Below are 5825 nucleotides of genomic sequence, written 5' to 3' on the forward strand. Positions count from 1 at the left end.
GGCCCATGTGGAGATCGAACCGGCAACCCTGGTGTTATGAGCACTGCGCTCTAACCACCTGAGCTAACCGGTCGCCCCTGAATCCTACCTTTCTTAGTTCTACTAGTCAATGACTTATTCTTTATTTCCTCTAGGGTTTCCAAAAATCGGTACTATCAGATCCAGGCCATGGTGTTTTTGGAAAGTGGTTTCAGCACCTTGAAGATGAGCTGGCTCTGGAAAAGCATATTCCGTTATCCTTGTCCCGGAGAAACACAGGTAGGAGTTAGCAGGTTTGCTCGTGTGGCTCTGGCTGGGGGAGGAAGGAAAGGGTGGGAATGAGGATAATGCGGAAAGACAGTTGACATGTGTGAGGATCGCTGAGATCAAGGCAAAAGTCAGGCAGGCGCAATCCAGGTGTGCTGCCCTTTTTCTTTGTATCAATTTTTAGAAAAATCAGGGTTCTACATTTGGTCATAGCCTGAAAAAAATGGATTGTAGTAAAATGCTAGCTTCACGTGGGAAAGTTAAAATTCTACAGAAAAACAACCTGCCTAGTTTCTACTGACATGGCTGAACACTAAAAGACTGCACAGACATGGACAAGTCAAAGCTTTTCCTGTCACCACCCTTTCCCCTGTGTCAAAGGGCTAAGCAGAGTGGGCGGCAGAGAATCATAATTCAAATAACTATTGGTCTTTCTTCTATGGCTTTTTGCAGAAAGTCATACACTGACTTATTCAATTAGGGCATATCCAGGTATTTTCAGCTTTTGACTTTCAATACACAGCAAAGGCGGCACCATCAAACACAGGACACTCCGTTATATCCATTTCATTCACACGTCCTCCAGATAAACATCACAAGGTGTCTGTGGTGAAGGACACTACAAAGGTTATAGATCTTTCTCTTAAGAGCACCCTGAGAGTTTTCCCCCATATGCTTACATGAGAAAGGCAATGAACAAGACCTCCACCTTCTTATTCCTTTAAGTGCTTTGTGCATAGTGTCCATGCAGATCGTGCGGGGAGAGTCTCTGGGACTGAGAGTTCAAGCCTCACGCGGAGCAGGTGCTGGGGGCAGCGGTTTTCCAGGTCTAGTGTGTAAGGACAAGTCAGCCAACACAGCTCTTGCTCCCATGACCATGGTCAGGGTCCACCATGCAGACCGGTACAAATGCTTTCAGTCTCCCCACTTTCAGGAAGCGTCATCTGGGTGAGACGCTGGGGCTCGGGAAGGAGCCAGGATTCCTCGGCGATGGGAAGGGGATAGCAGAGGACCCGGGAGCCCCCTTAGGGCTGCACAAGTCCCCGTTGTGCAGTTTTCCCAGCAGCTGCGCATTTTCCATGGAGAATCGCTCGTTGACTTGTGGCTCTTTCTCCAGGGGCTCCTGCGGAGCAGCCAGCTTGGTGGAAAGTTGCCTAGAAAGTGCCATGTGCTTGTCCATCTGAGATTCTTTTGTAGCTCCTCCATCTCCTGCTGGGATCACTTCCATTGGTCCTCCAACGCTCTGCTGCTGTCCACCAGTTTCTCCATGTTCATTAACTTGACATCCCGTTGATGCAGCTTCTCGTTCTTCATCTCCAACACAGCGTTCCGGCTTTCTAACTCTGGCCCCAGACCCATGATCTGAGGGGTTTTTTAATTTGCTTCTCTCTTGATATTCTTTTTTGTTCTTCTGATTTCAACGTTTCATTGAAAGCCTCGTTTTCACTCTTCAGATCGCTGATTTGTTTCTCTAGGGATTCCTGCTTTTCATAAAGCTAATCCTCAAGTGATTTCTAATTTGTGGCTTTCCTTGATTTCTGAAAGGGAGGTTTCATTGGCCTTCTTTAGCAATTCTGCTTCCTCGGAGAGGCTAGCTTCAATTTCCAGCTTAGAAGTCTCAAGGGCAGCATTTAAGTTGTCAAGCGGATACGGGCTTAACAAAAGGGCCTCTCAGTATAGAAACTCCAAGTTTTCTTTTCTCTAGTGTTTTGCTTAATCATAAACAATCAATTGTTTTTAACCTGAACCACAGAAATCTCCTACCCCCTTGCTTTAGATAACTGCCTTAAAATTTGTAATTCATACTTGCTGACTGTAATCATTGAAACCTAATGTTCTTTCCAACCCATTCCAGGCCCAGCTCCTGGACAATTACTGTCACCTCAATGACCAGTTAAGTGGCCACAGGCTCCATGGAGCTGACGAATTTTCCATCACAGAGCCACTTCGCATCAATAACTTTGAGCCCTGCTCTTTAAGCCAACACCTTTTAAGTTTATTAATTGAAATTTATTTTTCCTCATTCAGGGGCTTTGGGGATACAGAGGACACCCCAACAAGATTGCCAGTCACAACCAAAGAAGCCAACACGGTCTTCCAGGCAGAGCTCGAGACCCCTTCCTCTCATCTGAGATCAGCTAGGGTGAGAGTTCTGTGAACCCCCAATAGGCAGGGACAGCTCTGCTCCCCTGCTCAGCAGGAAGCAGACACAGAAGAAAAGACCTTCTGTCCCTCAACTTCCCATAGAGATTTTATGGGGATCACATCTCTCAAGGAAAAACAAGGCAGGCAGTTAGAGGCAGGCATCGGGTCTCTGCATTCCTGCACGTCCAACACAACCCACAGACTGCGACCGCCCAAAAGACCTCCCCTCTCCGCCCAAAACTTCCCCTTTCATTGTAATTATCTATCCCTATGAGGAAACAAATCGGTACAAAATACCCAACTAGATTAGACCAGTCACTCACACCTGCACAGTAAAGGCCATGACAACCACCATTTCACCTGGGCCTCATTAAACCATCATTATAATATCATACATATGCCCAGAAGTTCATTAATATCATTATAATAGACTGAATTCTGGGAAGGGACACATGCACAGTCTAAAAAGATCAGGTAATAACCGCTTGTCAATCACAGGTGTCAATCAAGTGGTCCCACGCCCAGAGAGGAACAGCCCATTCTAGAGAAAAAAAGGATAAAAACTCCAAGTCCTGGCCACTCAGCGCCTTTTGAGCTCCTTCTTTCGCTCGGCCTGCTCCAAACTCTTTGGAGTGTACTTTCTTTTCTAATAATGGCCCTTGAGCCATTGTCTACTGCTTCAGACCTGCTACTATTTATTTGAAGTGTACTTTTTTCTTCTAATAAACTGCTCTTTCATCACTTTACTTCTGTGTCTCGATCAACTTTTTGCTTGAGACGCCAAGAACCTGGACACCGTGCCAAGAAGGGCCTGTTCTCCGGTAACAAAACTGCTCTTACAATTGAGTTTTATACTTCTCTGCTTCTTCAGTGTAAATGTGCTAAAGCATTTCACACTCCCCGGTGTAAAATTCTTTAAGCCGATGCTCTAGCTCTGTTAGATCAATCTGATTTAGCTTCTGATTTAGTTAGCTTGTGGACAAACCCTTCATAGGCTTTTGCAACTCATTACTGGATTTTTCAAATAGTTTCTCACAGGTGGTTGAAGCAGTGACTAGCTCTCCCCGGAAGTTAACGAGTTCTTCAGATGGGGTTTTGTGTTGCGTCAGTGCTTCCTTCTGCTCAGACATAGGTGCTGAATCACAACTGTGAACGTTTCAAACTTGAGATTACCCCAGGAAAGAAGTTGCTTGAGCGGCAGGGTCAATCCACTTCGGTTTTCACATTTTGCTTTATATTGAACCAACTCAAGTGTTTTTTTCAGAGGCTAGCACATGTGCAGACGTCTGTGGCTGGATACATAAACTGGGAGATTCTTTTGCCTGCCCTCTTCAACCGCATTAGAAGCTGTAAATAGATTTTTTCTTGAAGGACCTTTCGGAGCAAAAAAAAAAAAGGTCCTTTTGGATCTTTTAGTAAGTGCACATGTGCTCTGGGTGCCAAAGGCTTCACATAGAACGATCCTGATGAACCATTTAGAAATGCTGGTATTGGAGGGCTTTCCTCATATCTGATGACAGCAGTATTACCCAAATTGTTGCCGTAAGTGCTCAGGCCACTGTGGGTGCTGGCAACAGAGGCAGTGCTTCCTGTTCTGCAAAGCATAGATGTTATCAAGGACGCTTTGGATCTCGGCAAAGTCACCCAAGAGGGCTGTGAAGTTTTCAGAGATGTAGGTATCCCCTGAGAAGATAAAGCTCAATCAGAATTGAGATTTCTGCTGCCGATATTCCGCCTCAAACAGGAAACAGAAGGCCCCACTTCAGCTTTTGGACCTGGTGTCGTCCTCAAACTGGAGGAGCCTGGCTTGGGTACATCCCTGGCTGAGGGGGTGGTTGCAGTTGTTGAAGTGGAGCCCAGAAACAAAGAACCATATTCACAGGTCTCATTCATAAGGTCCTTTTTCAGCTCTTGTTTTTCCATAAGCATCCCATTTTCATGTCCACCCTTCTTTTCAGGGCTAATCCTATCGATGCTGGAAGCATAGGTCATTTCCAAACAGTTTGTGCTTTCCATTTTAACAGGGACTATGCCTTTGATCCCCTGGGAAAAATGTAGCCACGAAACTAGTCTTCCATGCTGAATTAGAAGAACTTGCTCTGTCAACATCTTCCTGATTTGATTTCATGGCAGATGTTGTTCTTGGAACCTCGTAGGAAGCATTTTTTAGAATGAGTTGCAACATGCACAGCCTGGCTCATCTTGAGTTTATTAAATTGCTACTTATGTGTCTTGTCAATTAGGATTTCTGCTTTTGTATCTGCATTCAAGTTGGACTGTGGTGTTCTGCTCAAAACCGTCAGCTGTCTTGAGGAAGACACTGATGAGGGTGATGCACTGGTTACTGAAGGCGGTCTGGGTGTGACCTTTGATAAAGCTGGATCTTAGGAACTGCAATGCTGGTCTAGACATAACTTTCGCCTGGGTAGTCTGTACAGTTCACATCGTCACCATTAGGTTTCCCCACAAAAGGCAGAGATGTCTCAACACTCTGGTCCTGATATGATTCTAGGGAATGAAATTGTGATGCAGGTAATCGGGCTCCTCCCTATTTACAACTTGAACAGAAGACTGGCATGCAGAACCTTGCATATGTAATACCTCCTTGCTAATGAAATCGCGTGAAGACTTTTGGGGATCGTGTGCTTCAACACACTCAGGGTTCAAAGGTTTATTTTCACCAATGTCCACAGCCAAGTTGGTTTCATGATCAACTGCCATGTCGTTGGCTGGGTTGGCAGAATTCCAATTCACATTGTCAGTTGCAGAGTGTTGTGTAGGTGGTAATTTTTGGTTGTATGCATGCGGGTTTCCATTTTTACCACTGATGCGTAAAGATTGCACTTTATCTTCTGTCTTGTCATCTGAATTATCATCATTCATCTTGAATATTAACTGTAAACCTCTGCCATTTTGTTTCTGCTTTAAATCCTTTCACACAACCACATGAGAGGGAAGGAAAACTGCCTCCTAAAATTTTCAGCACAGTGGAAAGTTTCTTAGCATCAAGCGTTCTGAAGTTGAAATGACTTGTTCCCTAGAAGACCGATGTGCTGTTTCCAGTTGGTTTTGCTCCCTGCCTTTGCCCTGACTATGAAGACTGGCCAGGCCTTCCCTTCTGCTCAGCTCGCCCGCTGGCTCCCTCCTTGTGCTCCGGGATCCCAACCAAAACTATGCAAATTTTTTAAAAAATAAATCAGGGGCCGTCCAGGTAGCTCAGTTGGTTAGAGCATGAGCTCTGAGCAACAGGGTTGCCGGTTCGACTCCCGCACGGAATGGTGGGCTGCACCACCAACAACTAAATTGAAAATGGCTACTGGATTTGGAGCTGATGGGTCCTGGAAAATACACATTGTTCCCCAATAAAGTTTTAAAAAAATATTTGTAAAAAAAATAATAAATCATTACCTTTAGGAAAAAAATCAGGAAATGAA

The 5825-nt window shown here is 45.0% G+C and overlaps 1 pseudogene; it reads right to left on the bottom strand.

Moving 5' to 3' along the window:
- Nucleotides 1-1186: 1186 nt before the first annotated feature.
- LOC109377236 (microtubule-associated tumor suppressor 1 homolog) lies at nucleotides 1187-5274 on the bottom strand (annotated as a pseudogene).
- Nucleotides 5275-5825: the final 551 nt, after the last annotated feature.

Source organism: Hipposideros armiger, unplaced genomic scaffold (assembly GCF_001890085.2).
Source record: "Hipposideros armiger isolate ML-2016 unplaced genomic scaffold, ASM189008v1 scaffold_1332, whole genome shotgun sequence".
In the NCBI taxonomy this organism is placed as follows: domain Eukaryota; kingdom Metazoa; phylum Chordata; class Mammalia; order Chiroptera; family Hipposideridae; genus Hipposideros; species Hipposideros armiger.